The sequence below is a fragment of the Chiroxiphia lanceolata genome, chromosome 2 (genome assembly GCF_009829145.1).
Source record: "Chiroxiphia lanceolata isolate bChiLan1 chromosome 2, bChiLan1.pri, whole genome shotgun sequence".
Lineage (NCBI taxonomy): Eukaryota > Metazoa > Chordata > Aves > Passeriformes > Pipridae > Chiroxiphia > Chiroxiphia lanceolata.
The window spans coordinates 22,552,921-22,579,714 of NC_045638.1; the positions used below are offsets into that span (position 1 = coordinate 22,552,921).

The 26,794-nt window shown below is 36.3% G+C and overlaps 1 protein-coding gene across 2 annotated transcripts in view; it reads left to right on the forward strand.

Moving 5' to 3' along the window:
* NLGN4X (neuroligin 4 X-linked) overlaps positions 1–26,794 on the forward strand; it is a 183,469-nt gene that overhangs the window by 12,331 nt on the left and 144,344 nt on the right. For both annotated transcript variants that reach the window (XM_032679611.1, XM_032679612.1), the window contains exon 2: positions 17,364–17,444. The gene's annotated coding sequence lies outside the window, so the exon portion shown is untranslated. The remainder of the gene's footprint in view (positions 1–17,363; positions 17,445–26,794) is intronic.

A 26,794-nucleotide genomic window follows, 5' to 3' on the forward strand; every position in this document is an offset into this window, starting at 1 on the left:
ACCAGGGAAATGATTATCCCCCTGTACTGGGCATTGGTGAGGCCACACCTTGAATACTGTGTTCAGCTTTGTAGTCCCCTCACTGCAAGAAAGACATTGAGGTGCTGGGGCAAGTCCAGAGAAGGGCAACGAAGCTGGCAAAAGGTCTAGAGAGTAAGTCCTGTGAGGAGTAGCTGAGGGAGCTGGGGTTCTTTATCCTGGAGAGAAGGAGGCTCAGGGGTGACCTTATTACTCTCTACAACTACCTGAAAGATTGTAGCAAGGTGGGGGTTGGCCTCTTCTCTCAGGCAAGGAGTGACAGGACAAGAGGACACAGCCTCAAGCTGCACCAGGAGAGGATCAGGTGGACATCAGGAAGAAATGCTTAACTGAAGGGGTGGTTAAGCATTGTAATGGGCTGGAAGGAATTAGAATCCCAGGGAAGGGATGGATCTACCATCCCTAGAGCTGTTGAAGAAACAGCTAGACTTGGCACTTAGTGCTATGCCTTAGTTGACATGGTGATGTTTGGTCAAAGGTTGGACTCAGTGATCTTGAACATCTTTTCCAATCTTAATGATTCCATGAGTTTCTGATTCTATGACTTCATTTCTTTTTTCCCTGGTATGGCAGCCTAGAGACATAGAATTTTCATTCTAGATTTTCATAAATATTTTTACACAAAGAGCATTGGTTGTTTAAGTTATTGATGCTATAAGTCTTGATTGAAGCATGGTAATTTTCGGGTTCAAATGTTGCACATTGGTTATTAAAATTTATTATTGGACAATATTTACTAAGTAATAAAATGTTTATTATTTCTTTTTTTGCTGTGTAATACATTTTGTGTTTCTCTGTTGTAAACTAAACTCCACAAAACAAAAATCCAGGAAAGCTGAAGCTGATGCAGAAGGATGGGCAAAAGAGGGACCGTTCTCTCTGCAGTTATAGTTTTTTCCACAGGTACCTGCCATACAAAACCTTTGGATTTTACAGTTGCAAGACTGTGATCATAACAACGCAAGACCCAGAGTTTGAGAACATCAAGGGAAGAATAAAAATAATGTTGTGGAGGCTCTGGAAAACACTGCCTCAACAGCTTAGGGGAAAACTTAAGGAGTTGTGAATTGCAGAGCCTTGGCATTAGTAAGGCTGAGATATTAGTATACTCAAGGCAAAACATGCCTTAAGAGCATTCATGAATGAAAAATTCCTATTAGATCACTTAAATTTAACATTAGAGATACAAAAATCAGGGTCATGTAGACATAACATAGAACTTTTGCCTGAATGCTTGTTTTTTCTCAAAAAGAGAGAGTACAGAGAATTCCAAGGGTCTTTTTATTTGTTTTCGGCTTGCTCGAGGTAAAGACATAATATATCTGTAGAATAGCTTTATTTTTAAACTATATACTGATATTTTAAGGCAAACCCCCAGAATTTACTTTATGTTTTGCTATATTCATATGAATAGAACCAGTACTTTTTTGTACACTGTTTGAAACTATGAGGTGACTTTGTATCCCCTTATAACTTCAGTTATTTCATAATGGATGCTTTGGAAGGAAGGGTGTCCTCTCTTCCTAAGACTGCATCATTTATCAAACAGTAATTGCCATGGTACATTTAGATGCACTATGACTTTGTAAATCATCACAAGAATTGCCCAGTATCTACATTACCCAGTGCCTCAAGGTATTCCAAAATACAAAATCTAGCCACAGGCATTAACAACACATACAGTTACTGCTGTCATATCTTGGTGCTGTTCCCAGAAACGCCACATTCAGAAGACTGTACTTTGAGGAATGATGCTGCATATTCAGATGGCCAAATTCATCAGCAGCTGAGGTACCACAACAGGGAGTACAGTGTTATCCTTGATGATCTTGGCTTTTGTAGTGGCAAACAGCAATGCCCACAAAATTTCTTGATCTGGTTACTGACTAATTCGGTCTTTCAAACTATTCCCAACACTGGCAGATTTTTTTCATCAGATTTTTAAACCTAGCCTCAGTTTTCTTTCCTGAGAGAGCTATGCATTGGAAGAATGCAAAAGTTTCTTAATAGCCCAAGTAACTACTTTAGACCATGAGATCAGTTACTCAGTGGCTGGATGTCTCAGATTAATTATTCTTAGAGGTTGGCTGATGCAAACTGAAGAACCTGAGAAATTGTGACTCTTGATTCTGGACTGTTCTGATATAATTAGGAATGAATAAAAAAAGAACCACAAACCCCCTTCTTCATTTTACAATATGCCTAAATCGTTAGTGGTTGATGAAAGATCCTTACCCGGCTGCTACTCTGTTTCCCACTGTGAACTGTATATGTATTCAGTAAGGCCATGTTTAAAATTTCTTTTCAACTGCCTATTGCATATATTACACAGGAGAATGCATTTTATTTTTAGGTCCACGTATTTTAGATAATCAGTTCATACTCACATGTGCTGAGCTATATGACAAAAATTTCATGCTTCTTTTTTTCTACACCTGTTTCAGTGAAGATGACTTTGGTGTGAGGCACCAACAACCTCTGGATTTCAGTGATTTCCCTACTAGTAAATGAGTATCCCTCTCTCAAACATGCCTCTGTCAGATCAGTGAGAACTCTATCTGTCTGCCAGTGCCCTTTACTTCCTATATCAGGTCTTTACACTACTAGTTTAGCTCAAATGCCGCTGAAAATCATAGTTCTGAATCTCTTGGAAATGCAGTCCGTTTTGGCTGTAGCTATGACAAAATGTAACAAAAATTAATATTTGTTACTCATCCTTCAGTCTAGATGCTGTCAGGTGCTGACCAGATTAACTGATGTCTAGTGCTAGTATTGAAAGTATATGCTGACTTCCTTGAGTCCCCTGTGGGTTGGTTCATCTTGCATACCAGAGATCTGCTTTTAAACTGTAGACAGGTGTGTGCGAACTAATTATTCTAGGCTCTCAGTGCAATTTATGGGAATAATTAAGAATTTGGGGATGAAATTGACCCTTTTAAGGTTTTCTTCAGCATGAGATTAAGCACGTGTGATTAAGGAATAAATGAATTTGACCAGGTGAAACTTGATCTTGGTCAGTTTACACTGTTCCACAGACTATATGCTATTGGCTTTCCTGTTGTTCTAAGGCCTCATCTAAAACACCCATGTTATTTCTGAAACAGAGGTCCCTTACAATTGCACTTTATTGTTATTTTTGTTTATATAAAGTTACAGGTCTCCTTTTAAGATATAGGACTTCTCTTTTCGTGGCCTACAGTTCTTGACGTTTGATCATTTGTATCATTTTCAAACACATTTTCTTCATGAAGTTGTGGGATTGTTGGATGCCTGGTACACTTGAATGCCATTGGTAGTGTTGCCTAAAAGACTCAGGGATAAAAAACTCCAGGGCAAATTAAGTGGGAGGTAAGAAAAGGGAGGATTTTAATGAAGCCTCTCAGGCTCTGAGAATACAAACCACAGCGTGCCCCCAACCCAGGTGTTACAATTTTTATGATGTCCATCCAATCGCTGTTCGTCCACCCTCTGGCCTTTACCCCGTTTCTCCCCCCGCCCCGCCCCTCAGGAATTGAGTTTGGGGGAGTTTTTGGACCCCCTCTTCCTCACCTTCATCTTCTTTGGAGCACGTACAGTTCTTGGAGGCTTTCCAAAGTTCTGGGTTTGAAGGTTGCTTTGCCTGGGTAATATCTTGTTGTCCAGGCCAGGGTGCAGATGTTCTTAAACAGAATGAAGGCTTACCTTGAAAAAGAGACTAAATACATTACTGGAATTTAGGAGGAATTGATATGGAATGGGGTAATAGGGTTGGGTATGTGTAAACTACTATGCCAAGGGTAAGGGATATAATACAGCTACTTCTAAAATCTACAAAAATTAAAAAATCAAAAAACTCTAAGGTAACAATAGTCCAGTATTTAGCCTTAATTTGAGGTTGTGACTCAAATTAATCATCAGACTGTAGTCCTTTTTGAACTTTGGCATGCTAGCAGGTTTCTCATAGTTTGTTGTGGGTTATCGGTGTCAAGAAATTTCATTCTTCTATGCAACATAGTCATTCAGTGATTTTAGTCATACGTAAAAAATAGAAACTACCCAGTTACGATGTATGCTGATCATGATGTATGAAAGAAAGAGAGTATTTTATATGCTGGTTACCTCCAAGTACATTCATATGAGACATCCTTTTGAAAAATGTGTGGAGGAGTTTTATAGGATTTTCAATTATTCTGAATTTAAAAGGGGTGAAAAAAATATAATTGGCATAGCATCAATTTGAAATAATTATAACAGATATGTTTTACTGTTGCTGAGTTTAAGGACTCAGACTATCATCTCTTATTCCTTTGCAAGTTTTGCTAAGCAGAAAAACAGTTGAGATGTGGCTGAATTTTTTGGGGTTGGCAAAATGTGATGTAGAATAGTTAAGAGGACTAAGTTCACAATATAATCACTGGAAATTTTGTAAATATTTCAGAAAGAAAATCTCCACGAGTTGCCTGTTTAAATGTATTTAACTCAAGACATAAAATTTAAACTCCCCAATGCAGCAATAAAAACACCAGTTTTCACTTCTAGCCAATACTGAACATTCTAACCCCCTACTCTTTTTGACATTATCAATTAATTGCGATATAAAAATTTGGAAGCAGAAGACTAGCTTTATTATTTATAATAATAGGTGAGCACTCCAATTAATGACAAATAATTCTATTTCAAAATTTTACTGAAGAGTACCAAAGAAGGGAATAGAATTCAGCAGCAGCTGTTTATATTTCTCACAGAAAAAGGGCTAAAGGATTAGATGTAGATGAATTATTTTTAATTGAGACTCATGTTTAAAAATATTTTTCAAATTAAAAAAATTCAAAGTTCTAAAAAAATATAATTTGTGCAAATATATATATATGTACATGAATTTTTCAGCTCATTTAAATATTTGGTGGGTTTTATTGTCAAACAAAACATTGCATGCATCCACTTGATAATCTTGAATGGCTTTTATATGTAGAGCTTTTTAGCTTTTTTTTTTTTTCAGGAGTGATTTAAAAAAAACAACAAATGCAAACTCAAATTCTTAAAAAGAAAAACAAGACCATCTGGAGTGGTTCTTTTACTGTGAGCAACTGTCACTTGAATACCAGCAATGGGAGGTTTGTTTTTGTGAGGGCATACATTGCAGTTGGATCCTTGAGTGAAACAGTAGCATTTTTTTGTGCACTGATAATAAGATAGGGATAATCTCTGTTCACATCTATGGAAGTGATTACATGGCAAGAATCTAATTCAAAAGCGTATGAGCTATGTTTTCTACATAGAGAATTTTTTCTTGGTATCTCAAGTTAATTTTCATCTTCTGAGAATAAAAAAATTCAAAGCCCTCCCTTAAATAATGCAAAGTGAAGAGCTCTATTTAAAAACTGTTGTAAGAGTTAAGAGCTATATTTAAAAACAACAACAAAACCAATAAACATTCGCCCTGATGTCCTGTTGTTTATTGAGGAGATCTAGTAATTGAATTTTTAACTAAAACCAGATAATGATACAACAAAGGCATTTATCACTTAACCATCTATGAGTCTCAATTGCATCTTAGACATGTGAACGGGAGAAAAAAGAATGAAAAAGAACTGTAAACTGCAGTGCTTTTAAGTGTTTGTAATATAGATTATGTATTAGTGGACGATTTAGTTTATTTGTAGAAACTTCAAATTGTTACTTTCATGCAGAATACCTTTGTTAGCATACTTACCTATGTTGGGAAAAATTTCTACAGATAGGGAATTACTTTTTGAAAAATAACAACATTTGGGGTTCTTTGTGCTTGAGAAAGACAAGGATTTTATGGCTGCAGAGATTTGTCACCAGAGAGGTCTTTTGAACCAGTAGTTTTTCAAAACTTTTGAAAATTGGACTGCAATCAAGCTTACACTTTATCATTATCCTCCATATTAATATTGACCACATGTGTCTGTTTCAGAAGTCTGTATATAGTCAGATGTGTATTTCTACAAATATTTTGCAGCACCGTGGAAACAATTCCAAGTTACTGGACTGAGTACACACATCCTCACAGTAACATGACAGTGCTGTTCAGCTCTCCACATAGTGGGTGCTCTACTCAGGCAGAAAGTACTCTGACATTCAGCTTCTGGGACCCGAACTGTGGTCTTTGAAGAGCACTACAATGCAGTTTTGTACCACTTTGGTCAGCTTTAGCTTTGTTTCTCTGTATAACTTAGGGTATATCATCAATTCTTAGAGTTTTTTGAGGTAAAATTTGTCTTGTGGCTTGCAAAGTGGCAGCAGTTTTGCTTTTGCGGAAGAGACTTCTAAAATATGTTTCCTTTTAATGCTCTACACAACCATGCTCCTGGGTATGATTTATAATTTCCCAGTAGCAGCTACCAGCTACCTGTCACAATTTCGTCCTAAAATTATGTGTCCAATAGACTACAGTCAAGTATGAGACAGCAAATATGAGACATGGATATGTGGACTGACTTCTGCAGTTTACTGATCTCATGAGAACTTTAATTCACTTCAAAGGGCTCTGGATCAATTTTGTAGTTTCTACTCAAAGCAACTGTAGACTTTCTTCAATTTTTGGAACTGAAATACTAAAAGGCCAACATATTTGTAGCTGATTCACTCATTAATATCTTTATTCCTCCAACGAACAGCAGGGCAGAGAAAAGCAATTGGCTTCTCAACCAGATAAATGGAAAGAGAGTGGAGATACTGGACTCATGGCAATCATAAATTTGTTTTTGTTATGACCTGTAATCAACAGCATATGATATAACCTATTGCTGTTGCAGGCAGGAGATCTAAAGATGACTGACAACCTAGAGCAAGCAAGGTCTAGCCGAAAACAGAATGTTCTAAATGCAGAACAATGGCTTTATATATAGCACTACAGTGAGAGAAATCTTTTCATTTCTGCTTCTGATGGGAGACAAGAGAGGATTTATTCGACTTTCAGGAAGCTTTAGACTCTTCAGCAAATATTCCAAGACACGGGAAACATTTTAGGCAACTTACTCAGTTCATGCAATGGAGTTTAAATAAATTTACCAACATATTGATTTCCTGCCCTGGGGAAATGTAAGGGCTTTTATTATCACTGTGTTTTTTATTTGCTTGTTCAATTAATTATTCTACACTGTCCAATGCTAATTTTGGAGAGTTCTAAATCTAATAGATCCAGTTAGTACATGGAGTGGTTAATTAGCTGATGATTGAGATAATCCATTGCCAAGGGTTAATGCTTCTCTTGTGGGTGTTCCAGGGATCTATCATCACTCTTAACCTTTATCTAACATTTGCTACATGGTTCATTCAGCACCACTGATTAAGTTGTAATTTAACTTCCTGCATTTGACTCAAGTCTTAGTAGAAGCATTAAACAAAATGCATTTATTGCACACATATCTTTTGAATGTGTTAAACTCAATCAAAAGGATTTAGGTCCTTATTCTCACCTGTGTAATATGTGGTTTGACTTTGTTTTTCTGTTAATTTTTTCCTATGGTCTTCACAGAGTATTTTAAGTTGCAGGAAAAGAAAAGGAAACCAAAACTCATACAATGCCAAGTACACTTATCACACCTTCAGCAAAACATCTTAAGTCAAATTTCAAGACTCAATATGGCCTGTTGCCACTCGAGCTATAGTACTTCACACTGTTTAGCTGACAGTAGAATAATCTGGTACTGAAGAGGGAGTTTGTGCTGCAAGTGACAAGTCCCAGTTTTAGAGGTAACATAGTTTAGTTTTCTGTCCAAAAAAATCCATCTCAACTTGCTGTTGCCTCTTTTGCTTTTAGAGATCAGGGAATGGGGTTGGTCATGAGGTTCCTGTCAAGACAGGATCCCTGCTCTTTTACTCTCCTCATGCATTCCCAACTAATAGTGACGCTGGTAGTGACTACCATCATTGCTGTATGCACACTTTGCCTCTTAAAAAGGATGCACATTTTAAAATGTTTGCTTTTTTTTTACATACTATGATTTTGGTAAACTGCCAAAACTTTCCTGAAAACAGCGAGAGAAGGGAAAATTGATAGTTTCAATGGCAGCCCACATAAACCAGGATGGGATTTAATTAGAGGAAGAAAGGTTTCCTGCAAAAGACTTTTCTTCTCATTCAATTTGAGGGAAGACAAATTGGAGCCTTAGATATAAATTATCTGCAATTTTCTGTTGTTACTCGTTGTTATCAAAGTAAATTCTGGCTGTATTTAGACTGCAAACTGGGGTAGGAATTGAAACATTTGGGTCAGACTGGGCTACAGACAGGTTGAGACATGATCTGGAACAGCTGTGTAGCTACTTTTACTTCTCTCTTCCCACTTACTCCTACTTACACTTATTTTATCTGTTGAAAGGAAACCTCACATAAACAAAAAGAAATGTTTTTACCAGGAGGTCTTGTTATGTGAACAACTGTGGGAATGAGGCCTAGGGGAAGGCAATAGAGCCATTAAGCTCCAAGATTTGAGGCGCTCTCATAAACTTCATGTGAAACAGAGTCTTGTATCAAATGTGCTTGTTTGCTCACAAGGCTATGGTTGCCAGATAGAGACTTAAATGTTTTTCTTGACAGGGAGGCTAAAATAGGTGTAAGGGTGCATACATCCCATTTCATGTAATTACATTTTTTGTAGTGCTGGAAGAACATGGAGCTGTTTCTTTTCCTCTGTGACTTTCCATTGGTAGGCAGCTGATTCTGTATGATGATTTAATTAAATTAGGAAAGAGTTAAAATATGTTTCTTCCTTTGTCTCTTTTGAGGACAGAACAATGCCTGGGGATATAGGACTGTAGCAATCCCTGTTCTACTTGACTTGAATCAGGCTTTTGCTCAGTTATCACGAAAGATATTCACTTGAGACGTCAGAGATTATAGTTCAAGCTGTTCTTTAGTTGCTAATACCAAATGACTCTGCTTTATAAGGAGAAATAATGATCTGAGTAATTGATGTAGTGATTCACTGGCATGAATTAGACATAACCAAACACTGAACATCTGCTATAACCTTTGCAACTGGAGTCTGGCTTCTTTGAATCAGGAAAGACTGCTGTGTTGATGGCATATTCTGTCTGTCTTGAAAAAAGTACCTATATTTACAGATCACTGAAGAACAGAATAACTGACTGTTTGGGGTTGGAAGGGACCTCTGGAGATCATTTCATCCAAATTCTGCGCTCAAGCAGAGACATGTACAGCTGTTTGTCTACAACTATGTCCAGACAATGTTTGAATATCTCCAAGGAAGGAGATCTTACATCTCTCAGAGCAACCTGTGCCAGTGCTTGGTCATCCTTACAGTAGGAAAGTGTTTCCTGATATTCAGAGGGAACCTTCTGTGTTTCAGTTTGTGCCCATTGCCTCTGGTCCTATTATTGAGCACCATTCAACACCTGAAATTTTGAATTAAGAAATTTCCTTCTAGAGAAATTGAGAGAAATGTATTTAATCAATACTTGAATGCTTTTAATCACACTGATTGTTTTCAAAGGCTTCTAAGATGATCATATCAGATTGCTGTTGTACTTTGGGTTTGTTACTCTCTACTCCCCAACTTCCTCACAAGTTGTTTTTGGGAAAAGATTGTTCATTCTTCTTCACCAATCATTTTTAGACAAGTAAGGAAGCTGGAAACACGCTTTTGCAGTTTAAATCATGTGGGTTTTAGTCCATAGGTCTATGTAGGATGTGTTTGTGTCTGCCCTTAGCTTGTGATGATAATCTCTACAGAGGTAAAAACTGCTTAGAATAAACAAATTATTAAATACCTTTTGGAAGGAGAAGATGCAAGTGATAGGGAGGAAGAGAAAAAGTCAAGTTAAATGAAAGGGAACTATGTCTAAATGGACCAAGACTGTAGTCCAGTGATAACACCTCTTTACATTCATTGTGGTTTGAGACATTTATTTTCACCTGATGATTTAATGCAAAATGCAGAAAGATGGAACTAGTAACTTCATTGCCCTTTCTTTATATAATGCTTTCTACTAGGATGAAAGACATTCTTACTATATTTCATTTTTGACTGCTCAATTTTTGGACACGTTCATGTGTTAAAATTTCAGTTAGATAATCTCAAAGTTTAGCAAGGTTTGTGAAGAGAGTTAATGACACTCATTTTACTAAAAAAATATACTTAGATAAAATGTTGAGGTTTTGGATGAAGACCATCTCTTAAGGGGCTGAAACCAAAGCAATGAACTTTACACTGAATACTTACTAACAACAAATGTTCTGAGCTTTACCTCCTAAGGGCATTTAGAACTCCTTTCACAACATAATTATCAATTAGACAATTTGAGAGGCAGCACCTCTGTAGCAGATGTAAATGCTAAGTAGGTGGCTCAGTCATGTAAAAAACAGTGAAGATAGGTTATAACAAAAAATGAAAGCTTCTCCGGAGAAGAGACACAGAGGTCTTTGTGGAGTCTGTAATTTTGAGTACTCACCTAAGTTAAGGAATTTAGTGCCTAGGTGTATCTCAAAGGTTTTAGTTGGTCTGGGTGGAGAAACAGAAAATAGAAGAATATTAGTCGTAACTAGTTTCTCGTCTTGACTGATAGTGTGAGTTTATTCTGCTGCAGTGTTTGGTGTGGGTTTTTGTTTGTGCTTTTGTTTACTTTAGATTTTCAGAGTTTCTGTGATGGTGACTGGGTTAAAATATACTGTGATCTCAGGAAATTTGGATTTTAGGGATTATGTTATGGATAGAATGGCAGCTGCTGCAAGAAGGATATGTTCCTCATTTGTCTGTCATCGTGGGTCTGGTCAAAGTAGAATTTTTTTGCTGTGTGAGCAGTTCACTCGCAGTTCTGAATTAGTAACTTTGTGTCATGGCATCATAGGGTCCAGAAATGTCAGAGGCTCCCCATGGAAGGCATCAGAGCAAGTCCTGTCAGCCAGGGCCTGTCTCCCCCACCAGCCAGGAGCAGGGCAGCCAGGGGCACTGGGGCAGCCTCAGCCCTGGGCATCAGGCACCTCTTTCAGGCTGAGGCCAGGCCGGACCATTCGCCCGATGGTGGTCCCGTCTCAACAGGGCCATGTCCGGGCAGGGCAGGGCTGTGGGGAGCTGGAGACCGGCCCTGCTGTGGCACCACTGGGCAGGGACTGGCAGCCCTGGGGGGCTGACGAGGGCTCCTGGGCCCTGGAGAGGGTGAGGGGAACCCCAGGGACAGTCAGAGCTGGTGGTGCCCTCAGGGACATGCTGGGTTGAAATGCTTTTTGCCAGAACTTGTTTTGGAGGTGCAATAGAGATGGGCCGCATTCTATGATTTGCCTCTAACATATTAGTTTCATTCTGGAAAACTGGGAAACAGAATGAAGGTGAAAATGAGTAAGAGCTCAGTTTTCAAGAGAAGGAGGTCTCAGAACCTCTGCCATTGTTGCTGTCAGTTGGGACCCTCTGCCTTGTAGCCCTGGCAATTTCTGTTACGTCGACACTGAACTGGAATAGCCTCCCTGTGCATGTCCTGTCTATCAGAAAGGTGTTTTGATAGTGTAGAAATGAAAATTTTTGCAGCTAGATAGGAAAATCCCTAAGTCCAGACAGATTTTGATGTGCTCATTTCAGTTTGATGGTTGGGATTGCAATTTCTCTCACCTTATGCTGCATTTTTGTGGGGTGTGGGAAAAACAGCTTAGTGGCTTAACCAGCAGTAATAGTATCTGATACATCACTTATGTAAAGAAAAAAAACTTTTCCACTTTTGAGAGGGTTTTCATTTATGAATTTTTCTTGAATGAATTTTAGTCATTCCAGTCTTTCTGGCTATGAAAATTTTAAGGGAATTTCTTCCTGAATTACCTAGGATATTGAAAAAAAAATCATAAGGGAGAAAGGCAGATATATTTATCAGAGTTTGCTTGTACATAGAGAGTCATATCTAATTTTACCAAAGGTAATTACTTTACTAGTAATAACTTGGAAGAGACAGAGATAATTAACATTACCTCAAGCATAGCGAGAGCCTTGCTGTAATAGCTGTTTAAGTGCCTTTTCATACATTTCTTGCTGTTAGTTTCAGAAACAGAAATAATATTAAAAGGCCTAAGGAGACTTAACTAGATACTTGAAGTGAGGACTAAAAGATGATCTGAACTCCATGCCACTGGGTGGATTATTCTGTCTTCTATTCATTTGATTCCCTGTCTGCAGCCTCTAAATGCTGTACCTTGACAAGCTTGAGGGCTATTATGTGGAGCTCTTGCTGTTCCATCTGATCTTTAATTTCAATATGTCTCAGCGTGGTCTTGAAGCTCTCTTTGGATTTTGTTTCTTTGACTTCAGTTTTGTCCTTAGTGCTTTTTTTTTTTTTTTTTAATCTTTTACCCTCTGCTTTCTGCCATCTTTCTCCCTTAACTGTATTTCAGCCTCTTTTTCCTCCTCCTCCTTAATCTCAAGCTTGGCCTTTCTCTTATCCCTGCCTTGAGATTCAGCCTTTTCTTTTGACACAGGACTAGCACTCTCCCCTTCTCTTTGACCTTAGACTTAGCATTTCTCATGTCCTTTGGTTTTTCTATGTCTTGTTCTACACGCTTTTTTAGCATTGTTACTTTCTGGCCTGGAGTTTCCCTAAGGGGATTTATCATTCCATTTACCATTCAGAATTTCTTAACACGGCAAATTACTCTCTTCTGCATCATCAGCTTTTCTCTGGTGTGTGTTTCTGTTTTGGGCTGAAGCTTCATGAGTTTAATTCTTCCTGACTTCTCATAGCAGTTTGCAAATTCTTGAGAAGATTTGTTTTGTTTGATTCAAAATGAGTCTAACATCTTTGTTTCTAGCCTGCTTGTTGTATTTTGGGTTTATTTTGTTGTTGGGTTTTTTTTAATTTGTTTTAAGTTCGATATGGGTTTTTTCCCCCTCAGCATGTTTATCTTTTTCTAGAACTTTTCAGGTTTTTGATCTGTAGTATTAATTATTAGGTTTGTTTGTAACTTCATTGTACCAATACTGTCACCCTTTCATTCTTTAAGTTTTTTAATGAAATGTGTATTACATGCTAGTCAGATATTTACCTTCAATTATTCTCCTGATGAGAAGATTTTAATCTGTCTTATCTGCTGTATCACATATGACATCTTTGTTTTGGCACGTGGTTCAGGATGATTCTGATATAGCCCACCTTGGTAATTGACCTATGTTTTGCCAATCACATTAGCAAAGACTCATATCTAAACAATTTTGAAGACAAGAAGATTTCTCAAGAAATGTTAGTACTTTTTTGAAGAAATAAGGTCCACTGCAAATTCACATTACTTGTTCCTAGCTGCCATCATGCCTTACACACACAGCTTCATTCTTCCTCCCCATCTGCATCCCGTGGAGAGGGCATTAGCCCTTCCATTTCTGTGTTATTCCTGCTCTGCTGCTGCAGTTGTATGTTTGGTAGCAGCCCATTTTCTCTGAAGAGCAGTCTCTGTTTATTGCTCATATTAGGCTGTTCTGCCTGCTTACTCTGTTCTTCTTTGGTCTCTGCTAGAGCTTTTCCTGCTCTTAGACCTTGCCACAGATTTGAACAATCCTATTCTTTCTTTTTCTTGTAGTTTCTCTCTGAAGCCACCCACCATTTTGTGGAATATTTTAGTTACTTGTGGCTGAGCGTACAGTCCCTCACCTCTGGCTTCAGAGGAGTGTCAGTCTTTTTTCCTGCTTTCTCTGACTATGCTACCACAAGGGCATTGTTATGGCACAGGCAGAAGTTGAGACCAGAAATACAGAGAGGTTCATAGGTTTGACTATTCAAAACAGAAATAGATGAGCAGAGAATCACGAGGAAATTACTATGTCAGAGGGAGAAAGAAGAAACACAGGTTTCACCATATCTTTCTGATCTGCTTGAAGACAAGAAGTATAACTCAAAATATGTACATTTCGAGGGAGTTGTGTAGATGAGAGGCTTCCTGTCTTCTTCTGGTGTGCTGCTTTCAATTAAAGTTTGAGAATGGGTTTGCAAAATGGGAGCTTTTTACTTGTTGGTGAATTTCTTCTCTTTAGGCAAAAAGAGAGTTACTGCATATTTAGCAAAGGAAAAGTTACATTTCACTGTCTTTGCATTATTTGATACTTAATTACATTTGGTTCAAGTAAAGAAAATACCACCACTCATTTCTTAGATATCAGATTATCAACATTACCTCAGTTGGAGTATGTGAAGAGCAGGTTGTTCGTTTTCTAACTTAAAGCCCACACTGTTTGACCCATGAAGATTAATAAATCTTCTAAATTCAGGATGCCTGTTTTTTCCAACTAAATACAAAGGAAACCTCTGGCCAAATTCAGTTATTTCGCTTTCAAATACCTTAATTAATGGCAAAAATTATTTCATTTGCATATTTCTGATCCTCTTCTAGCTGGCTTGTGTCTATTTCCTGCTGTGAGATCTACCTCTAGCTGGCTTTCCTCTTCTGAACAACCCTTTCCTCCCAAACTGTCCAGGCAATAAACAGTTGAAATAGCAACATCTGCTTAGCTGAAGTTCTGACTTCTGGACTACTGATGTGGAGAGAACATCACAGAATTGCCTGGATGCATTTGCCCATGCTCTCAGGCATGTGGTGTGATTCTTGGGGTGTTCTGTGCAGGGCCGGGAATTGGACTCAATGATCCTGATGGGTCCTTTCCAACTCAGCATATCGTATGATTTAATCACTGATTTTATGTTTATAGTTCAAAAGATTTGAAAATTTAATTGCTATGAAAAGTGTCAATACATGGGAAGTTTTTCAATTTAGCAGTGGAGAGCTTAGTATGAAAATTTTCAAAAGAAAGAACTTGATATGAAGCTGAATCAATGGGAAAAAGGGGATAAACACTGTAAAAGTTACAGATTTAAAGATGTATTTAGAGATGCTAAGATCGAATTCAAAAGAGTACATTTTCTTAGAGAGACCTCATGAACCTGTCTGCTCAAACAGAAGTTAATTACGATAGTCCAGTAATTGTGTTGAATAAAATTGGTTATCGAAGAATATATCTAGACTTATATCTAGGTATTGCCAAGAGCTGTCAGAGGTTTTGGCGAGAGTGAGTCATCATGTTCAAAACAAAATTCTTATGAGACAGAGATTTTATTTCACAGAATCATAGAATATGCTGAGTTGGAAAGGCACCACAAGGATCATTGAGTCCAGTTCTTAAGCCTGCAGAGGACCATCTCTGAGAGTCACACCATGTGCCTGAGAGTATCATCCAAATGCTTCTTGAACTCTGGCAGGCTTGGTGTTGTGACCACTTCCCTGGGGAACCTGTTCCAGTGATCAGCCACCCTCTGGGTGAAGAACCTTTTTCTAATATCCAACCTAAACCTCCCCTGACATATTTCTCAGGTAAAGACTAGAATAACTATGTAAATATAATAACTGAATGTCAGTCTTAGTTGTTTCTTGTTGTATCACCTATAACATCAGAGACAGTTGTGATAATTCTGAGAAATGAATCAAATAAGTAGTCTTAAACTGGGTAACATTAAAACTAGGGTGATTATAGCACCATTGGATTCAAGATACATATGCATCTGTGGAATGGTGAGCAAACCTGTTATAGTTTTCAGAAAAATATGCCTAGAAGAACTGCCAAGTTCCTTTAATATTTTTCTTAAAATTTTATAATTATGAGGAAATCAGTTGTCACAAATATGAAAATAAGATAGCTCTTCAAATCATAAAATTATATGTAGATGATGCCTAAATTTTTGCTTCAAATCTAAATTCTAGTCTTTTAATATGTGTACCCATGCTTTCTGATATAAAGGAAGTGCAGTATTTGCTGTTGTTTTTTTGAAAGCAATTGACTATTACAGAGATAAAGTCTAAACATGATCTGTAAATGCACAGTGTGGTTTACTAGAATATACAAAGTTTAAACTATTAATCTAGTTGTCAACAAAAATCAGTCTGTCAAGGGTAACTAGAAAACATTGTAAGACATTCTGAAGGTGAAAAAGATAAACCCATAGGTACAAAGATAAACTTGGAGAACCTAGTGCACAAATAGTACTTTCTTCATTCATTTTTATACTTGAAAGCTGGAGACTATTTTGGTATCATGGAGAGACAGTAAATGCAATCCTTGTGTTTACCAGTAAAGCTGAGTTTTGTTCTGTTCTATTCATGTAGCAGGAATTAAGCTATAAAGGTTGCTGAAATAAAGAAATGCAAGTTCCCTGAGAAGGGAAGCTGTGTTAGCCTTAGCGGATTTTCACTGCCATTCACAGCCATTCCTTAAATCCGTCCTTATTTCTTATATCCTAGGTTTAATCACCTGTTAGTGTTGGAGAATTGGAATGGCTGTCAGAGTCTACGTGAGCAGTGAAATCTCCAGTAAAAGTGCCACTGTCATGGGGAGAGATTTAAGACATTACTGTAGCTTGCAATAAAGATTGTCCTAAACTTCAACATCTGATTCCTCAATGGGTGTGTACGAAAAGTTGCAGCATTGCCAGGTTTCCCCTGTAGCAAGTGTCCAGATGGACACTTTGACAGTTTAGCTAGGGTGTTTCACACATTCCTTATTCATAAGGAATTCTGCTTAGCTTCTATATTTCAGAATTTCTCCTTTCCAAACGTGTATTTAGATAGACATCCACTGGTACTTATTTCCAATTTATGAAGATAATCACTGTGTTTACATAGAATTGAGACCTGTGTTTGCAGCTGTTACAATGAATTGCACTTACAGGGAGTGATTTGGCTGTAGTGAGTCAAAACATTCATGAGAAAGTATTCATTTTGTTTTAAATTGCAGAATCTGCAGTCTCTGCAAGGATCAACTTAGTGAAAATAAGAATAAATGATAAGAAGTGCCTTGGTACTTTATGAAAGATACAGAAATAAATATACAGACAGTGCATGAGTTTCTCCTGCAAAATGTATGCGGCTATAAATGCCATAAAATCAACTTTGTTGCCTTTTGACAGAAGAGAAGTATTTCAGCTAATAGAGTCTTGAGACATATTAAAATTAAATGAAATAACTTTCTTGACGCTATTAAGGTTTGAGTATTAAGTTGCAGTGTCTCAAGATAGTCCTGACAGAACAGACTGTTGATAAATATTGGTATTTATATCTATAGTCTATCTAAAATGGATAGACTTTTGAGAAATAGTCTATCCGTTGAAATGTCATTTGAAGGGTAACCTACAGTTTTGAATTAACATAAGAAAGAATAAAAAATAGTCAAATGTCTTTTGTAAAAAAAAATTAATTTTTTATTTTATATTTGAATATGTATAATATCTGTAACTACAGGTGATTTACTAAGTAACCTTTTGTTCACTACTTGTGACTCATAAGCATGGGGTTTTTTTAATTAATTTACTGAAAGGCACTCACTATATATTTCTTCCTGACAGGAAAAACTGCTGTAACGAAAATGACACCATGCTTCCTCCTATGGGGGAATTTTGAAGCCTTCTCAAAAATACAACACAGTGGTAAGTACTAAAAATATGTTCATACCAATTCTGTTTTCTGTAAAAATGGTTAAAAGAAATTATAGCAAGTCTCTGTTGCTGGTGTTCTTAAAGGTGTTTGAAATATATCTTTGCAATATACACATCCAGTTAAAATGTTTGTTTGCCGTGTGTTCATACTATGGCATATGGAATAGAGTACTACTCAACAGTAGTGCTCTTTATGTGCTTATTCATGATAAGCATGAATTATTATTATTTTTCAGTTTTGTAAGTATTGAATGATAACAAATAGTTTGTAGTTAAAAGACATGGGATTAAACCAGGCTATTGTGCTCCTGCTACTCAGCAAGGTTTGAGGTTTTCAGGCCACAATGTTCGAGATAGAGCTGACAGTCTCCAATTTGCAAGATGCAGTTGAGTTTCTAAGTTCTTATGGGCTGTATTAAAAAAAGGCTTGGTTGGTGTTTCATATTGCTATCATAAAGATCTATTTTTTCCTCTCATTTTGCTAGCAAAATATGAAATAACATATTTTAATATATATATTAAAATATATTAATATATACAGACACAGACAGACAGACACACACATAGATAGTTATAGGTATATGTATATATGTATATACATACATATATAAACATTCTTATTAAATCAATATGAAATATGTGACAAGGTTTTAATTTAGAAATCTATGCATAGAATATAGTCTATTTATAAAACATCTTAATCTAATTACCATTCATTCATGCTGTGCCTGACATACCGATTAATGAGAAGGGAATGACCAAAAAGTTTCTCTGATGCACATTCTTCCTTCTCACTTTATATTATACAGGAACTTCAAAGCAAATGTGACTTTTTCTGTAATCATTGCCCTAGCTGCAGTACAATGACGTTTCAATTTCATATTAACACTGGGTCCTAAATTCAAGGAGAAGGAATAGTAATAGATCTGATGTGATAATAAAGTTGTGAATAAGCAATAATTCGAAGTATGACAGGTTAGTTATGAGAATCAAGGGTACCATTATGTGAAGTGTAAAATTCAGACAAAGAAAATAACAGCTTTGAAAACTCCTGTGACTTTTGCATCACTGAACCATGTTTATTCCAATTTGTAGCAATTTAAATGTAATTGAATAAAAAATAATTCATGAACAGGAACCTGTTTAGTAGTTTAGCATCCACAGTGATTGTAATAATAGCTGAATTCTTAGGGGTTAGTATAGCGAGTAGTACAATATGCATGAATGCCATACATAAAATTCAATTACTTACTCCACTTCAGAGAACTCGGGACATTTTTTTCAGGAAAAAGGCAAGCACCTGATATACAGAATACAAGGTGAATATCAAGAATACAAAGCTGATAAGTACAAAGATGAAATAATAACTTAATTTCTTTGGAACTAACAAATTTTGGTAGGTTTACATTGTCTTGCACTAGAATAAGCCACAACCGTGTTCCGGGAAGGGAAAATCTCATCTCTAGATTTATCTCAATACACTGAGATAGACCACGGAAGCTGGGGAGAGGAGTCTGAAGGGGAAAGGGAGGGATAGTGTGATTTTAGTTTTCTCTGTTTTCTCAGCATTGTGTTTGTTCTTCATAACACAGGAAAGAAAAGCCAGAGAGAAGGAGTAGAAAGGGAAGAAAACAACATTAAAACAGAAAAGTGAGATGGAGTCTCTTGATGTCTGGCTTTTAAATCACACTGCAAGTTAGTGGACATCAGAAGCCAGCAGTGCCTTTTGAAAATTTCGTTGTTCATGTGAAGTGATAATTGGACTATACATTAAAAAACCAAATAAACAAGCAACAAACAACAGGAGAGTAGAAAATGAATTTATAAATCAACGTCAAATTTATTTCAGCTTCTCTGCTTGCCAATTTCCTGAAATATAAGTAGCCACAGATATTTCTATTCAACTACCACCCCCAAGGTACTCAAAGATACACAACAGAAATGTGAAAATATATGTGTTAGTTTCAAATTTTGTCTGAAAAAAGGTTGTATTATGAGAATTTTTTCAAGAGACAATTAGAAATGGATCTGAAGGCTTTCAGGAAAATGTATAACCCAAGCCAAACTAATTTTGAAGTTGTATTTGCAGCAGACATTAGGGGTACATTTGGATGAATAAGAGAAGCGTGTGTATAATTATCAGTGTTGGTTCCAAAAAAACAACTAGACATGGTAGCTTGGACAGACTGTAACTGTGATTTTTGTTATATTGTACTCTTATATTTAAAAAAAATACAGAAAGAAATCCCTAAATCTTGAACACTTTTACTTCTTACTTGCTATCATTCTCATCCAGAATTCCAGATGAAAATCTTCAACATAAACAAATGATCTTCCTCAAGAAGCAAAAACATCATGTTTGGAGTATGCAAGAAAGGCTTTCTGGCAATGCACAATATAGTAGTAAAAACTGAAGCAAAAAAATGGCCTGTGCTTTGTCCTCAGATTTTGATCTTACATCAGAAGTGTGAGTTTAAATGGTGGGATTTCATTCTAGAATCCCAACCTGACAGCTGAATGTGCAGATGGAGCCCTGTGGTAGTCTGTGAAGTGCTGTGTTGTTTCTGTGATGTAGCCACAGACTGTCAGATTCTTGATCATGTTCTCAGTCTCTGATCAAGCCTTCTGTCTTGTATCATTTATGATAACAAATGTGAAGGAAAAATAAAGCCTTCATATTAGAAGGCAGGAATAAATCATTCCAGTTCTAGTCTGGAGAGTTTCAAGAAACAGATCAACTCTTAATTCTTTGAGGAAAATCAGAGCACAATATAATTCTCACTCGTAGAGCTGTCAGCTCTCCTCAGCCTACTTTTCAGCTCTTCGGATTCAGTGTTGTTGATCAAGATCTTTGCTTTCCTCTTGTCAGAGTTTATGGCTGTAAATGGAAGTGTGCTCAGCTGACTAGTCCAACCTCTGGTTAACCAACGCCTTCAACTCCTCCAGTTTTCTTTTCAGGCTCTCATTGTATTTTACACTCTTAGGTGGAAGAAAAATGCTCCTCACATTTTTTCTGTCTTAATGAAACATTAGCACAATTTTAGCATGGAAATCCATCAATTAAGTAGGCTCCTAAGACCAGTACTATTATATATATAGGCTCTGCTGCCATTATAGTGTATATTCTTCCTACCAATTCTCTTAATTTTGAAAGGAAGGAAGTAAGGAAGAGAAGAAATCAGTTTAAATCCTTCCTTTTATAATGATAGAAGGTATGTTTTCCATGGTGAAAAATAATTGATAAGCAGGAGCAATTGATGTAATTATCAGCTGAACATCTCAGAACTGATTGTCTGGTCATGTTAATTAATTCAGGCTAATGCTCAATATTTCAGTAGGTTTCCAAATTGGAAACTGAACCTTCTTCAAGAAATTTTAGTAGTGTAAATTGAGTTTAACACCTACTGTTTGGAAATTTAACCAGGCTTTAATGAGATTTTGCCTAGATTTATTTGCAGGATGTTCCACAACTCTCTGTGTGTCTATACGTTCGTTTCCAGGGAGTCCTATACCATTGCAGTTAACTGTGGCTCAGTTAATATAGAAAAAATAAGTAAAGTTGCATCATCTGCTTTACTCTGGGATGTTACTGGTAAATCTAATCTTAGAAAAATCTGTTACATCACTGATACTGTGGTGTATTTTCCATTAAAGGTGGAGACCTTCTGTGAGTAGTGGAATCAAAACATTTGGATTCTTTAATGAATATAAATGATTCCTTGCCTCCATTTGAATTCAAAGTGATGTATCCATTAATTTTTTATCCCAATATTTAGTTATCTCTTATAGTATGACTGACCTAAAGTACCTGAAAGCAGGTAAACCCTAATAAACTCCATCAATATGTGAATTTATGAAGAACCGAAGTGAGAAATGGAAATATGAAGCGTTTGCAAATGTTATTCAATTATGAAATAACAAACACTAAAACTTTCCAGGTCATTAAATTTACTTTCAGATGGCAAGGTATTGAGTAATTTTATCACTTCTACCTAAATTCATTAGCTTTACTAACAGCTTTTGGGAGCTAGTTAAATAATTTTATAAAAGTATGAGTCATGGTTGTCTTAAATCTTTAAGAAACATAAACTATTCTTATCTAAGTAACATTTCCATAAATACAATTGATTTTGTAGAAAATTAATTTGAACACAAAAAGTATTGTACAACAATAACAAAGAATGGTTAAAATTGTCTAATTTCAGCATTATACAGACTGCATGGATAATAGGAGTTCACTGAATCATAACATCATGACTAATAAGTAAAAGTGAAATAGAAAATAATCACACTGTTTTTGCATAGGCAGCTCATTTGATTGATTACAGGCATTTTTTGAAGTTCAGTCATGTTCAATTCAAAGAACTAGAGTGCAAATTTTACTATCTCAGTGTTTGAACTTGAAAATGTTTTATCACTGTGACTCATATAATTTAAATCTACTGTACTGAACAATGGGTAGTGATGCTATAACTTTAGACTCTTAAAAAGTTCAAAACAGCTCAGTGTTGTTTTTTTTTTTTTATAGAACAGTAAAGGTTTTGAGCATAAGGTTCCAGTGTAAATTAATTACTTGTAAGCAGTTTTCCTCATCCTGTCAAGGTTCAAACCACACTGCAACTGCATTATTGATCACAAGACTGTGATTTGTTTGTTTTGTTTGGACAACTCAGTAGTTAATGGGAAGAGAAGACCATCTATATCTCTTAATATATATCCCTTTACCTGCCATTCAGCAGCTACCTTCCTTCTTTTTTATATAAAAGGAATAGCCCTGTATAACAGGAAAATCTTGTGTCCTCCTGGCATTCCCATGACTTAATTTGAGCTCTGTACCCTGAAGTTCAAGTTTCTTTTAGAAATAACTGACAGAAAATGATCTCTGGGATCATCAGCTCCAGATTCTAAAAGCAGGAGATGGCTGTATCATGCAATCCTTTTTATACAGGTTGTAATATAGGTTATGAAGCCAAGGGCTACATTGGTTACTGGTGGAAACCAGTAATGAACGATGTCTCTCAAGGGTCCATACTGGTGGGACCATGCTAATAAATATCTTCATCAGTAGCACAGATGATGGGACTGAGTCTACCGTCATCAAGTATAAGGATGACATCAAGATAAGCGGTGCAATTGATTCACTTGAGGGAAGGAATGCCATCCCAGGGGGACCTCAACAGGCTGGAGGAATGAATCCATGAGAACTTCCTGAAGTTCAGCAAGGCCAGTATAAGGTCTTGCACCTGTGTCATGGCAATCCCCAATATCAGTAGGGGCTGGATGGTGAATGGATTGAAAGTAGCCTTGTGGAAAAGGACTTGAGGATATTGGTGGATGAAAAACTATGAGTCAGCAGTGTGCACTTGCACTGCATCCTGGACTGTATCAAAAGCAGCGTGGCCAGCAAGTTGAAGGAGGTGATTCTGACCCTTCACTCTGCTCCAGTGAAACCCCACTGGGGTACTTCATCCAGCTCTGCTGTCTCCAGTACAAGAAAGATATGGACATGTTAGAGCAGGTCCAGAGGAGCACCACCAAGATGATAGAGGACTGGAGCACCTCCCCTGTAAAGACAGGCTGAGATAGTTGGAGTAGTTCAGCCTGGAGAATAGAAGGTGCTCATGAGAATAGAAGGTGCTCATGAGAGCTTACTGCAGCCTTTCAATATATAAAAAGAGCTGATAAGGAATGTGGAGAGAGATGTTTTATCAGGGTGTGTAGTAACAGGGAACAAAGAAGAATGGCTTTGAAGTGGAAAAACATGGATTTAGAGTGGCTGTAAGGAACATGTTTTTTATTGTGAGGGTGGTGAGGCACTGGAACAGGCTGCCAGAGAAATTGTGGCTGCCCTGTCCCTGGAAGAGTTCAACACCAGGTTGGATGGTTTTGAGCAACCTGATCTAGCGGCATCTCTGCCTATGGCAGGGAGGACGGAATTAGATAGTCTGTAAGATCCCTTCCAACCCAAATTATTTTATAATTTTATGATATTTCTGTCTAATGTCATACAGTGACTATGTATGCTTATAAAACATGAAAGAGTATTAAGGTAAATGGCTGCGTACATACATAGCTGATTAATTTTAACACTTGTATAGCACTATAGGTAGCCCTATAGGCACCTCAGCATTGGAACTGGAATTTGGAGATAAAATAGGTGAAAAATCAGTAATGATGGAATCATATCATGTTTTTTTTTCTGATTTTTGGAGAAATTATATCACACTGAAACACTTTTGAATAATGCTCTCAGTGTGGCTATTTTCAGCTAATATCATGGATATATGCACTAGCCATAGTGTGAGGTGGTTCATCCAACAGCATATCAGAAGAATTAAGGTTTTTGGTTCTTTGAGACAGATTTTGGTTCTTTAAAATAATCTTCTAGTAGAGTTTTAGGAATAAAACTTCCAGCATTGCTCCAGAGGGCCTGGATATCCCATACGTTCTATGTCACATCTGCTAAAATAATAAATTATTTTTATTCTGTGCCAAATGCAAGTAATCCACTGCAATTATGCTAATCACTGCCCTGAAAACAGATTGATACAGCTGTTGAGTGACTAGGGAAGATGATGGCATATTTATTTCTTTTTCAAAAGAAAAAAATAAAATGCTTTTGTCAGCAGGAAGCCAAACTGCTTGTAGAAATTACTTAGAACTGAAAATCACTATTTGTTTCCAAAGGTAAATGTGTTTGTTTGTATATATGAATATAAAATAAATTTAACTTTAATTGCTTGCCAATTTAGACCCAGATAGCTGGTATTGTACAGGATTTCTTAGAGGTTTTTTTTTTTATTTTCTATTGACATTGTGCGCAATATACATATATATATATATGCAGTGTTTTTCTATTGAGTCTTAAATATGGAAGCTGAAAGTATTTAAAAAAAAGCATTAAAGTATCTAAAAGTATCTAAAACACTCTTTATACAAGGTTCTTTATCAAAGAATATCTTTCATATTATACTGCTTTGCATTCCGTTGTTCTTTCCCAAGGAAAAAGCCAGAGAAAGGGAACACAATACAAATATGGTAATGTTGTTATCCTCAACCTGAAAAAAAGCTCAGAATTATTTGAGTGCAGGTGAAAATACTCAGGTTAAGTAAAATCAGATTCTGTCAGTTTTCAGGCATTATGGGCTCCACTTCTCCTGAAGAGGTAGGAACTAGTACTGTTCCTTTTTTCACCTGGTTGCAGATGTATTAACAGTGATGGATATTTGCTCATCTGCACTCACAGCATGAACACGGATTTAAAGCTTACATGACTGTTCACAGAATGTTAGAAAAACCAGCTTAAATTTTTATATTTTGATATGGCTTTAGGAAGTAACTGACAAAATTTGGTGTTTATAATCTTAAAAAGGTGAATTTTTTGTTGGCGTAAGAAATTAATAATCTGCAACCAAATCTCTATTATGATTGTGGTTTGGCTCTCTGTGAGGGAAACAAAACTCTTTTATCTGGAACTAAATCACACTCAATTCTAATGTAGTTTGCAGTCAATGGAGTTAATTGTACTGAAAAATTTTGTTGCTTCTATCATTTAAGGCTTTTCACTTTGCTTTAAAGGTACATAGGTGATATTTTCTATGCTGTGTCATATCACTGTGACTTCTGTTATGGGTAGACATATGTCATGAATTTGATTCATAAAGATGAGATGCAAATCCTTGAAAATTAGCTATGAATAATGAGCGATCCAACTGGTGCGCTGAGTTGAAGTCTATTCTTACTTATATATATCACTAAAATAGGAGGCTAAACTAAAAGATATGTATTTTAACTGTTTGTAGGCAGCTTTTGAGATTAATATCTTTTGCAGGAGTCCTTGCAAAGAGCAATAACTTTATCTTAACTATGAAATAATACTAAAATGTTTCAGTAACCAGAATTCTCTTCTTTCGTTAAAGCTATTTCTAATGTAATAATACTTTCAGACTAAAATACACAAAGCTTTGTGTAAAGCTTTAAAAGCTCTCTGTTTGTTATGCTTCCTTCCAAAAAAGACACACATACACATAGAATAACCTCAAAAATAAAAGCAGGAAAATGATGGAAAGAGCCCCCAGATATAACACATCAGTAGGTAAATGAAACACTGCTCTGTAGTAGGTGGTATAACAAAATAATTACTATAGCTGATTTCCAGTTCAAATTACCAGTTATTTTCATGGTGCAACTGGTGATAATTATTTCAAAAGTGCAACTTGCACTGGCACTGTATTTATAGATTATTAATTCAAGGACTAAAAGAGAGTTGTGGGGTTTTTTTAAAGCGAAAGTTATCTACATGTTCAGATTTGCTTTCCTGAAGCTGACTGCTATCCAGACTCCTCTAATAACATTTCTCTCCTTTTACATTGGGATGCTTTTTGCAAGGTGGATGAATGCACATTGCCAAAACTCTTTGGGAGGTTTAAGTTATCTGTGCATATGGAATTCATGTTACCCTGATCTAAATACATTGTTTCCGTTGATTTTAGAGAATTTTAAAAAATCCCTAAACAAAAGTCAAGACTTTTGGCAGAAGTATAAAGATCTATTAGGATAATTATTAAAATTTGGAAACCTCTAAATCAAGTTTCTAAAGAAATTTTTCTGTTTAGCAGTGCATGCTAATTAGGATCCCATCACAACATAAACTGATCATAAACTAACTTTAATTTAGCTACAATTCACTATTCTAAAGATTTTTTCTGTGTCATTTTGTTTTGAAAATGCAAGCTATTCTTGGTGAATTATATTTCTTTTATTTTTCTTTTGAATGGTAGTTGGTTGGTTTGTTTCAATGACATTTTAGGAAGTGTCTGATACTGAATTCTTGTAAGATAACATATATATTCAGCAAACTGATTGGAAGGCTATTGTGAAAGCTATTAGTGAAGGCTATTAGTGAAAATACTCACATGAATATTGTTTCCAGTGTTTATGATAAGTCATGAGTGAAAAATGCTATTTATTGCATATGTCTCAATCTTTAAAATATATTTACTTTTAAAGAAAATAGTAGTTTAGCTGGGTTGCATTGTTAGATTTTTTTTTTTTTTAATTTGTCTGAACATCAGCAGCTACTTTTTTAATGTGAGGGTAACTGAGCACTGGCAAAGGATGTCCAGAGAGGCTGTAGAGTCTCCCTCCTTGGAGATACTAAAAATATGTCTGGACATGGTCTTAGACAACCATTTGTAGGCATCCTTCCTTAAGCACAGGGGTTGAACCAGATAACCTCCATTCCAACCTCCATCAATGTATGATCGTGTGATCTTCATTTAAGAGTAATTCATTTTTTCCTTACGTGCATTTAAAATAACAGTATAACCCTTTCAATTTCA